Source organism: Abramis brama (genome assembly GCF_963993115.1).
Source record: "Abramis brama genome assembly, chromosome: 11".
Classification (NCBI taxonomy): Eukaryota; Metazoa; Chordata; class Actinopteri; order Cypriniformes; family Leuciscidae; genus Abramis; species Abramis brama.
Genome location: NC_139973.1, coordinates 16,168,348 through 16,180,679, shown reverse-complemented (window position 1 = coordinate 16,180,679; position 12,332 = coordinate 16,168,348). Strand labels below are relative to the sequence as shown.

The 12,332-nt window shown below is 38.5% G+C and overlaps 1 protein-coding gene across 2 annotated transcripts in view; it reads right to left on the bottom strand.

Annotated features, from left to right (window-relative positions):
- Positions 1–12,332, bottom strand: part of lepr (leptin receptor) — a gene marked incomplete at its 5' end in the record, with an annotated part of 57,911 nt that overhangs the window by 33,944 nt on the left and 11,635 nt on the right. Inside the window, one exon of one of the 2 annotated variants that reach the window (XM_084128734.1) lies at positions 4,912–5,130. The exons of the other annotated variant lie outside the window; for it this stretch is intronic. Of the gene's footprint in view, positions 1–4,911; positions 5,131–12,332 lie in introns of those variants that run through there. 2 annotated transcript variants of the gene reach the window in all.

Here is a 12,332-nt window from a genome sequence, read left to right as displayed (position 1 = left end):
ATTTTGTGTCAACAACATAAAACCAAATGCTCACCTAAAAAAATATTACCTCAGGTCAAATGCTGGAACATCTTAAATAGAGGTCAACAGATTGATCGGTTTTGCCATACCAAAAATCCATATCGATAGTTTTTCTGGGTTGCGTCCCTTGCTAGAGCGGCTGAGATGAGGCTGCTGGCATTTTACTGTACAAGAGCGGCCTCCATTGGCGAAATAAAAACTATCACTAAAGCCTCATGGAGTTTGTTTTGACACTAGGGCTGGGCAAAAAAATAGATTTTTTGATTCTTCATTTTTTTAAATGTGTTCAATTCGATATCGATTTGTGTGGGGTTTTTTATGTAGTCGATTCGATATCAATTTGTGTTTTTGTTTTTTTTAGAATATCGAGCCACGAATCGATATTTTTTCCATATGTACAGTATTCCCGCAAACATTAAACATCATATCTGATTGACCTTAATCTTATTATTTACAGCGGGGACCCTGACATTCATTCAGTGCTGAACAAGGTGGATGCAAGACCGCCTTTCAGCTTGAAAGACGTTCTGGACAGTTGAAGGACACTGTCAGTGTCCCGATCGGGCCAGTGCTGACACTAAAGTTTATAATTTGCACACGTTTTCAAGCCTTGCCAATTTAAGCATTGAAGCGCAAGAGAACTTGCACGGCTGCACGTCTCAGACACCGTGTAAATAATCAAATTAATTCTCTTTGACGTCTCCGCTTAAGTGGACTAATTCACACAAATGTATCTCAAAAGTTACACCTACCTGAAAAACCTTAAAGCATTGATTATTTCATTTGTATCTTTGTTCTATTGTCTTTATTTATTTGTGCTATTCCTTGTAGTTTAATTATTTGTTCTTTTTTATTAATGACGGTTTACTTTTAATAATCTTTGAAATGTATACAAGTAGTTTTAGCTGTGGTATCAAAATTGGAATCGAGGATTGTTAAATTTCACTGGTATCTAAAAATGTTGGTGTCATAACCTTATTTATTACAATGCAAGGATACATGGCTCAAAAACAACAAAACAATAACAAATCGAAAATAAAGATTCAAATCGAATTGAGATCTTGTGAATCGGAATCGAATCGGGACATCTGAATCAATACCCTGCCCTATTTACAAGCACGCTACACTTCATGTGGATTTAAAACAGACAATAAAACGGTATGTTATACAATACATTACCGTACATGTTTTTATATTATTATAAATTAATTAATTTATTGACTTGACTTGATTCTGCATTAGTAGAGAACAGCAGTATTTTCTGTCGAGGCTGAGAGGACGCTAACATTAGTAGCCTACCACAAACAGTTAAAACAATGAGACAAAAACAGTTGTTCTGGAATTGTGCCTTCAATTGCACCCACAGGTGATTATCAAATTAAATGCTGCAGAACTGGGCAAAAAGATCAAACCAATAGATGTTTACCCCCAAATGACCAACATCAAGTGACACAATAGTGATAATTAAAGGGGTTTGAACCTACCTTTCAGTTACTAGCCCAAACAGATCTTTAACATTTTAATTACAATGCTTTTTAATTAGAGGATCAGAAATTGATCAACCCATCAAAGTTGATAAGCAATTGGAATCCTACACTCCTTTTCTGATTTTCTGAACTGTCGTGCAACGCAAAGTCCGAAACATACACATTGATTCTTTCAAATGGTTCCTCAAAGAACCGGTACAAAAGACCGGTACAAAAGGCTTCTTCTTCTTTAGCAGCCTTGGTTCCAGAAATAACTTTTCAATAGGGATTTTTAAAAAAGTCTTCATGAAAGAGTTATAAAAGCCATGAACCAAACCAACGAGCTACAAGGTGGTTACAAACTTTGATTTGAAGCAAAAAAGTTTTTGAAAATCAGCAGTATAGGGGAAATGTACTTTTAAAAGTAATGTTACAATATTGCGTTACTCCCTAAAAAAGTAACTAATTGAGTAAGTTACTTTTTATGGAATGGAATGTGTTAGGTTACTTCTGCATTACTTTTTCTCACCTGGGCTGGAATTGCTTGTTTTGGCGCTTTTCCATTACCAGTACCAGCTCAACTCGACTCGACTCCCCTCGTCTCGGCTCGGCTCGCTTTTCGCTCAGTTTTCCATTGCAGATAGTACCTCAACAATAGTACCTGGTCGTCATAGCGACGCCGCAGGAAATGATGATGCAGTGAATAGTGACGATTCTCTCTGACCAATCAGCAGTCTAACGTGTTTTCACGTCACATTTTAGTATCGCCTCAGCTTGCTCAGAACCTCGCCGGCGGTGATACGAAAAAAAGTACCTGGAAGCAGGTACAGGTACAACTTTTACACAGTGGAAAACCAAACAAAGGCGAGTCGAGTCAAGTAGAGGCGAGCTGGTACTGTGTAGTGGAAAAGCACCCTTTGTTTGTAATAACAAAAAAAAAGTTCTATTTTTGCCAAATGTAAAGGCTTTTTTAGTGGTTTGAGTCCCGGTCGAGCCAGGAGGCCTTTCTGTGTGGAGTTTGCATGTTCTCCCTATGTCTGTGTGGGTTACCCCACAATGCAAAAACGTAGTACTGGTGAATTGGAGAGTAAATTTTCCGTAGGTGTGAATGCATGTGTGTTTGAGTCTCAAGCCATGTAATGGGAAGAGTTTGGGAAAGACCTGGTGACCTACCCCTGAAGAAAAATCATCAGCAAGAAAATGCATGGATAGTGAATCACCATACAGATACGACTGAAATGGATGAAAGGCTCTTTCACACTAAAAGTGAAATGAAATGAAAATTCAAGCCTGTACAGTAGAGGGCGCATCTCAAACAAACCTTTCAGCTCTGCTGCCATTCTGGATTGCAGGAGAAGAGAGTTTAACACTGGGTGCTTCTCAATACTCAAATTGATACTTCCTCGTTTCCTCACTCTTCCGTCCTCCAGCCCCTGACCCGGAAACACATCAAATTCAGCCATCTTGAAGGACATCTCAATTCTCTAAATGTGAGGAGGCGAGGAACGAGAAGTGAGGAAGGTTCCAGAGGAGCTATGAGCGAGGATGCACAGGTGTATCCTATGCAAAAGTCTTTCTTGTCGAGAAACCTAACACTCGTATAAATTCTCCTCCCCCTTCACATCTATCACAATAATTTAGAATTTATGCTTTACCTTTGCAGTTTAAATAGGTAAATCATACATCACACATATATCAACAGGGAATCTTGCTTTATCTTTATTATTTAATTATTTCTTAAATAACCAAACTTTAACAACTTAAGGTCAGATCCTTTGAGTGCAGCTGATGACGCTTTGAAGAGACGCTCAAGTGATCAAGAATATTCACAAATAAGATTTCCTTCGATTCCTCCGTCCTCATTTTCTTTCCTTGCAGCCTTCCCTCGCATCCTACAGGGGGTGGAGACGCAAGGAAAGGAAACGAGGATGCACAAATAAGAAATGAGAAGCACCCTCTTACTTCAGCAATAAAAACAAAAAAATGAAATGCAAATGTGATGTTTAACTAAAGTCACTTTTGTTTATTATTATGGTTGAATTGGATCGTCAAAGGTCAGCAACAAAGACATTGGTTAATAAAGTGAGATTAAATACATAAAATACATAAATACTGAATCTGTTTTGTGCACGTGAGATGAGTAAATGCCTGCTCATATTTAGTCTAGAGCTAATAACCATCATGTTTACACAGCACACACAACTCCTCTGCACCATACTGTAGACCAGGACTTTATTTTGTCTATGAGGAATTAATTAGGTGGTTGGATCATTGTGGTTTGCTAATGCTGTGATCTCAGGTTGTCCCACCTTCACACCGAAAAACACATCATCAGAGAAGAGACTAGAGGTGGCTGCAAGAGGGGAATTTATTAAGATTAGGAGGGCACATGACTTATGTGAAAAAACATGAAACGCATGGAAAAAAGGGGTGCACATATAAATCATTTATAATAAACACTGCAAATTTCAAGATTCCATGAAAAAATAAGAATTTACCAACAACCTTGTAGCTCACAATAGGCCTGTCTCTAAAGGTTTATTGTCGAATGTGTAAAAAAAAAAATAATAATTTAGGCTACTGTAATTTCTAGGCTATAAACCATTTTAATTTGTTGCAGCCATTTTAAAAATGTTTAAAAAAAAGTTAGTGATAAAAACTGTCATACAAACATAACTGTCGCACCATCAGTTAAATGTTCAGTTCAGTCCACATGCTCTAACTCAGCTCATTCAGCCCTTCAGCTCATTATGAATCGGACATATCTGAAAGAGATGATTCCCAGTTCAATTAATCCGTTAATTGCGTTTGACTCACAAACTGCTCAGACCGATTTTGTTATGCTTCCACTTTCCAAACAAACAATCAAATTAGGCTACATAATTAAATATATGAATATAACAACACTTGTTCAGCCTTAGGTTGAGCATAGACAGCATAGCGATTAGTAATCCGGTTCAATCGGTTCACTAAAAGTTCCAACTCAAAGAACTAGCAGCTATTCGTCCACGAATTGGACGTCGATTGACATCATGGACACGGAAACACCGACATTGCTCCCAACACAGAATGGAGGAGGAAACCCCAAGAAAATTGTACTGCCTCTGATATTCAACTGCTAAGCAAAACCACAACATGAATCGTGTCTGTGTAGATAAACAAACATCAGACTGGTCACTGTTGGAATGATATCTAGTGTAGGCTACATAGTGTTTGGATAAGCGCGCGCACAAAACAGGTTACTGAATTATAAAAGGTGACTAAACCAATAGGAAACTAATGAAAACGTCATCGTGGTTTATGATTAAAAGATGACAGGGGAGATGAAGTGACTTAGAAGTGATCGATCAGTTTCACCGTTATAACTGCTGCCTGAGATCATCCGCTTGAACTCACAGTGTGAAATATGTGAAGAATGTCTCACCTGAGTTAATCGCACTTCTGACTGTCCCCAGATTTGCTCCAACTATCTTATCAAAGTCTTACGTGTTCTACTCCACACAAAAATGAGCTTCAGATCCAGAGGTAAACTCTTCCTCCTGTAATAAAGAATGTCTGTCGTCGGTTATGCAGACTAGGAGAGGCGTGTGACTTTCTGAATGTTTCCAGAGCTCGGCATCCTGAACTCGAGCACTGCCGCTGTGCTGCGAGTTTCCCGGCGGAGGGAGGAGCAAGAGCAACATACAAGGAGCCTATTGCGTCACATCATAACCATCTTCATTGTTTCATTTTTGGCAAGGAAAAGAAAGTCTGCAACATTTGTATGTACACACCTTCCTTGAGGAAATATCTGAATACCTCTATTCTATTATATTCTATTCCAGTGAAATTCATATTCGGATAGGCTTACTGGCTTCCCATGCTTAATGTTAATTTCTTTATTTTCAATCCCAAACGCTTCCGACATACGAACAGAAAATATAGTTGAAGTTAAAGTTGAAATTGATCACACTTCAATCAATAATGTGGTATTTTTTTAACAATAATACACTATCGTAACTGTTTCAACAGAGTAATAATTGGTTAAAACGAATAAAACGAACGTCTTACTGTATGACTGTATCACTTGCACTGTTGCAGTTTAGCAACATAACGTCATCCACATGATCTCAACATGCTGTCATCATCTAAAATGAGCGCGAGGAGGCACTCACGTGACGGGCTTCTCTGATTTGCCAAACTGGACAAATTAAATTTACTTCACATCTGATTTTCACTGTGGAACACGTTTACTTTATACTTAGGCTAATCCATCTCTCACTTATTAAAATCTATTTATTAATTTTTAGACCAATCACTTATTATAGCATTTCATAAGAAAATATATTTCATCATTGTTTAATATTATAACAACATAAAGGCGTTTATTCATCTCTGCTGTGACATCTATTAGACCTTGGATGATGTTGAACCCACAAGCGATTTTTCGGTAAGGCTACACAAAATACTCGCAAACATGAGTCACATATGTGAATGCAGATACCAGCACCAAATCAGCAAGTTATCAGTGATGCTCAGAGGCTTGAATGTTTATCAATTTTTATCAGCTTTTTCCAGGCCTATACACATAATGCTACTACAGCAAGTCCTGTGCTCACAATAAACATTTAAATGCATGACTTGCACTATGTGGCCCCTCTCATGCTGTGATATGGACCAAGAACACCATCTCCTTAGATGTTCACAGCAGGATGGAGACAGTCAGCAGGAGGAAATTTGGATGGTGACCGTGTTTATCAAAACCTTATAAAAAATAAAACCTTTAAAATCCATTACTATAGTATATATCCATAACAAACATAGGCTATATGAATTGGATTTACAGCTGTGGAAAATAAAGGTGTAGTGTGTACAACAGGCCAACCATATTCAACACATATATATATATATATATCACTGTAAAAAAAAATCTGTAAAAATAGGGCACAATGTGATTAATGTGTATAAATATGAAGGAATTTTCCATATTGTTTTACATGTGTTTTGCCTGTAAGCATTGCATTCAGTTGTGTTTTAAGGGTTAATGGAAATTTCCATAAAATTACTGGATAATATCCTGGCAGAAAATTACCAGTAAATATTTTTTGTTTTATATGGGTTGTTTTTTTGTTTTGTTTTTTACATATAATGCATTCTGTTACCAAACTGCTCTGAGACTTGGTGAAAGATAATCCATAATAGCCAAGAACAGGCAATAGGTTAAAAACACACAGTAGTCAGAATAATCCATATAACATACAAAGTACAAGAAACAGGTAATAAGGCAATCCAGGTAACAGGCAGAAGATCAAAACCAAAGAACAGGAAACCAAAATACTCAGAAATGGAGTTGCAACATCAACAAGACTTCACAAGGTGTGAGTGGAAGGGTGTTTCTCAAACTGAAGTCTGCATCCTACCGAGACGCCTCCTTCCTAGTTCAGTCCTTTTGAGTCTATAGACTAGACTTCTCCTCAGCAATTAAAACGCTATATAGAATGAGACGGTCTAGTAAGAGCGCATGGCTCCGTCAAACATGTTCCCTTCTCCACAGTCACGTCACGAAAATAATAAAACTTAATTTAGAAAAAAATATGGTATTACAAATCTTTATATTAACTGGCTTTTTATTAATGCAATACAGTGAATTACATTATTGTCAGGTCAGTATTAATGATTAATTTACAGCTAAACAAAAGATAACATCTATACTTTCATCTCCGAAAGCATTATTTTTGTCTTAAATTTCATAATAAACTCTGACTCCGAATAAATACCGACTCGTTCTCCATCAGTTTATTTCCGTAAATTGGAAAAAAGGATTGTGGGTAATATAAGGACACAAAGGATACATCCGATGCATCCTTCAAAACAGGCAGAATGAAGGATGCAAAATGAAGGCTTCAGCAACGTTTGATGACGTGGCAGCCGAGATATGCACCCTTCGTAGGATGTAGCCTTCCGTTTGAGCAACACCCAGAGCTTATAGGCAACATTGACAAGCAAATGACACACAGGTGGAAGTAATCAAACTGAGTCCAGACAATGGGTTATGGGAAATGTAGTTCATGGTGAGATTAAGGAGTCGGGGGCAGTGCCCTCTGATGGAGATCATGGGATCATGAGAATCAACACATTCACATTAAGGCGAGACACGGCAGGCAAAAACATTGTTTTTTTTTTACTGGTCAATTTTTAGATTTTTGGATATCTGTCTTCAATAACATGTCTTCTTTCAGACTGTGGTGAAAAAAAGTCCGAAATACACATTTAGGTCTTTATTTTATTACACTTTGTCTGTTTGCGTCTGTAGATTTCGCGTAAATTCAACAAAAGTTGTCGTTGTAAATCTTCCCGCCGATCCGCGATCTCTGTCTGCTCTCTGTCATTACAGGCACCGCTGGAAAGCTCTCTCTTCACTGTACAATGCTGTCGGATCCAAATATGGTCATTTCCTTTTTATCAGCAACCAATCGCGAAAGTAAAAGGGCTGAATGCGCAATCTTATTGGCTGATGATAAATCTTTAAAGCCCGTTTTCTCAAAATGACCTTTCTCTCATACTCCAAGTCCGAAATCTCCACTTCAGTAGCACCTATATACACCAAACTTTCCAGTCTTGTACCTAGTTATATTATGAAGACATTTACAGAGGGATTTGTAAATATATTATTCCTAGCCTGATTTATATAACATTTTATTACAAAAAACATGGCGAAAATCATTTTTTAAGGCTATTGACAGTATATTCTGATTTACAGGATAACAAAAGTAGATATCCATAAATCCCTCTGTAATTTTTTCCCCATCTAATATGTGAACACAATGAAACAATTTTTTTTAATCTGGCTTTATCCAATATTCAGATTTCGTTTTTTAAAATATATACAAATTAGCGCATATTTACATTTACATTTTACATTTAGTCATTTAGCAGACGCTTTTATCCAAAGCGACTTACAAACTAGGACTAGATTAAGCGAGTCATCATGAAGAGGAAAAAACAAAAACAACGCAAGAAGTGCTCAAGATACGAAGTTCAGGCATTATTCAGAGTAGCATAAGCCCGATAAGGAAGGTTTTAGAGGGAAAGGGTTTTTTTTTTTTTTTTTTTTTTTTATGCAGTTAAGTGCTCACGGAAGAGATGGGTTTTCAGCTGTCTTTTGAAGGTTGTCAGGGATTCTGCATTCCGGATGAGGGTGGGGAGAGCGTTCCACCAGCATGGAACTGTGAATGAGAATGTTCTGGAAAGTGATATTGTGGCTCTCTGTGATGGAACCACGAGACGTCGCTCGTTGACCGATCGTAGGCTTCTGGTAGGGATGTAGGCTCGTAGTAGTGAGTGAAAGTAGGAGGGAGCTGAGCCTGTGATAGATCTGTAAGAAAGCGTCAATGCTTTGAACTTGATGCGAGCAGCGAGTGGTAGCCAGTGCAGAGAGATGAACAGAGGAGTGACGTGGGCCCTCTTGGGCTCGTTGAAGACGAGACGAGCTGCAGCGTTCTGGATCATCTGTAGAGGTTTGGTTGCACATGATGGAAGTCCAGCCAGAAGAGCATTGCAGTAGTCAAGCCTAGAGATGACCAGGGCCTGGACGAGAAGCTGTGTTGCATGCTCAGTTAGGAAAGGCCTGATCTTCCTGATGTTGTACAGTGCAAACCTGCATGATCGAGCTGTCTTTGAAATGTGATCTGTGAAGGTCAGCTGGTCATCAAACGTTACTCCAAGATTTCTGACCGACCTTGATGGGGTGATTGATGATGAATCTAGCTGGATGGTGAAGTCGTGCTGTAGAGATGGATTGGCAGGGAGGACGAGAAGCTCAGTCTTTGCCAGGTTGAGCTGCAGGTGCATTTTTTTCTTATCTTAATGTAGGTAATTAACTGGGAAAGTTTCATGGTGATATCTGCTAGTTAAAAATTTTACCCTATTCACCTGTAGTGTCTCGCCTTAAACAAGTATTAAAATGAATATGAATTATCTCCCATGTTTCATATTGGTTGATAAAACTGTCGTACAGTGAAGTCGTCAGCTTATTTAATTACATTTATTTGTAACATTTCTATTGTTCCGCTTATAAATTTTGCCTCATGCATCAGTCAAATCCCCAGTTCACTTCATATGCTCTAACTATAAGCTTCAGCACATTCAGCCCTTCAGTTAATTATGAATCGAACATGTCAAAAAGAGTTGGTTCTCAGTTCATCGAGTCAATTCAGTGATTAGATGCAATAAGATGATTCATGTTGTTCTCCCCGCAGGCTCTCCAAGTTTACAGGTGTTGCCGCAGTAAACGGTGACAGTGGAACAGATGCGTTTGTGTGGGTAAATGTTTGCATGTGGGCTGCAAATGGTTTGTATGAATCTCAGTGTAGTGTAGGTGTTCTTTGACTGCAGGGGGGCTGACGCTCTCCTTCTGCTTAGGTCTGGCCCAGAAAAATGAAACTAGTCATGCATAGCATGAGCTGTGGTTAAATCACTAGCGCCTGGGAGCATCACCAAGGGAGATATTTCAAATGAGTCACAACATGGCCTCTAATACTGCATTATGGCTGCACAGCAACTGTTGCACTGATTGTTATTATGTAAAGCATCAAAAACACAAAACCAATTAAAGAACCATAATAACCACAAAATATGCATTTTTCCTAGAAACTAAAAACTTTTAAGTTTTTGAAATGGCTAGAGGAAAGTATCATGTGTTTACGTTCGTTGTAGCACATATTGCATCTGTCAAATCAAAACACTGAAAATGTGGCAGAATCAGTTATTAAAGCTACACTGTGTAGGATTTTCTCCCATCTAGTGGTGAAATTGTTTATAACTACCAACTGAATATTACTTTCTAGCCCCTCCCATTCCAAGGGCGTTTTAACTCCTATGGTGGCCGTATTATTTCAAACCTGCCGGCAGTCGCGAATAATCTCCCCCTCGCATTCGTCACGGTGCCACTGAGTATAAAAACGCGAAAGGCGAAGCTTGAATTTCCAGGTATGTCCCTCTTTGGCTAATGTATTTTCAAGATGGAGGCGCAACATGGCTGCCGCCATTCAAGCGACTCGCTCGTATGTATTCTAAATGGCAGATTCTACGCTTACGAGAATACTTGATTAGTTGGTAGAAGTAATTACACATTAATGAGCACATATCATTTTGAAAGAACAAAGTGTTTTTTGCTAAGAATCAACTTAAAAAATTACACAGTGTAGCTTTAAACCAAGAAGTAACTACAAAAATAATTTCTAGTTCTTGACCAGGTTTGCACACACTGCAGCAGAGATTTTGGCCCACTCCTCCATACAGAGCTTCTCCAGATCCTTCAGGTTTCGGGGCTGTCGCTGGGCAATGTGGACTTTCAGCTCTCTCCAAAGATTTTCTATTGGGTTCAGGTCTGGAGACTGGCTAGGCCACTCCAGGACCTTGAGATGCTTCTTACGGAGCCACTCCTTAGTTGCCTGGCTGTGTGTTTCGGGTTATTGTCATGCTGGAAGACCCAGCCACGACCTATCTTCAATGCTCTTACTGAGTGAAGGAGGTTGTTGGCCAAGATCTCGCAATACATGGCCCCATCCATCCTCCCCTCAATACGGTGCAGTCGTCCTGTCCCCTTTGCAGAAAAGCATCCCCAAAGAATGATGTTTCCACCTCCATGCTTCACGGTTGGGATGGTGTTCTTGGGGTTGTATTCATCCTTCTTCTTCCTCCAAACACGGCGAGTGGAGTTTAAACCAAAAAGCTCTATTTTTGTCTCATCAGACCACATGACCTTCTCCCATTCCTCCTCTGGATCATCCAGATGGTCATTGGCAAACTTCAGACGGGCCTGGACATGTGTTGGCTTGAGCAGGGGGACCTTGCGTGCGCTGCAGGATTTTAATAGAGCCTGACCGATATGGATTTTTGGGCGGCGATGCCGATACCGATAAAAAAAAGCCAGATACCGATATATCGGCCGATATTATTTATGTGTATATTATAATACAGTAGCAATATTATTTATGTGTATTATAGTACAGTAAGTTTGGACACACTTTCCAGTTGGTGTGTACAAACTTTTGATGGGTACTGTATATAGAATACACAGTATAAACAGAATAAATATATAAACGTTTTGCAATGATCACTCAAATGTGGTGATCAAACACTTGTGTGACAAAGATATGTAATGGAGGCAGGGTGAATGATAGAATGAGAATTTGAGCTGTAACCAAACTAGTTTGCATTGCATTTTATATTATATTATATTCTAAATACTGTTGCATAATCTTCACTAACGACTTTGTCTTTTAATTTAGTCACGTTATTTAAAACATAACTTGTATCAATAAATATATCAAAAGTGTCACTGACAAAACCTTATCTTCTATTTTTAATCTTAATTTCTCTAATATCTACCAGTGGAGGAAGAACTCAGATCTTTTTAGTAAAGTAAAATTAATAATATCATAATGAAAACGTTTATAATTACATATGTACAGTAGTTTTATACTATTTTAAATAAGTAGTAAGCAAAATGTACTAAACGTGAAACTAGGCTACTCTCAATGCAAAATGGCCCTATATAAAGTGTTATAATTATATAAATTATTGGAATATTGCTTGATGTTGTAACGTAGCAGAATGAGCTTTAACACTGTGTCTACACCGGACGCGGCCGTTATTTTTTGCCACTTTTGCCAGTTCTTTGTGACAGCTTTTAGGTGCTTTATTGGCAGTGCCATCCTTACATAAATCACCGCACGCTGCATTTTTTTAAAAATATTAATTTATCGGCCATTATAAATGCCGATACCGATAAATGCCTAATATTGGCCGATAATATCGGCCCGCCGATAAATCGGTCGGGCTCTAATTTTAATCCATGACGGC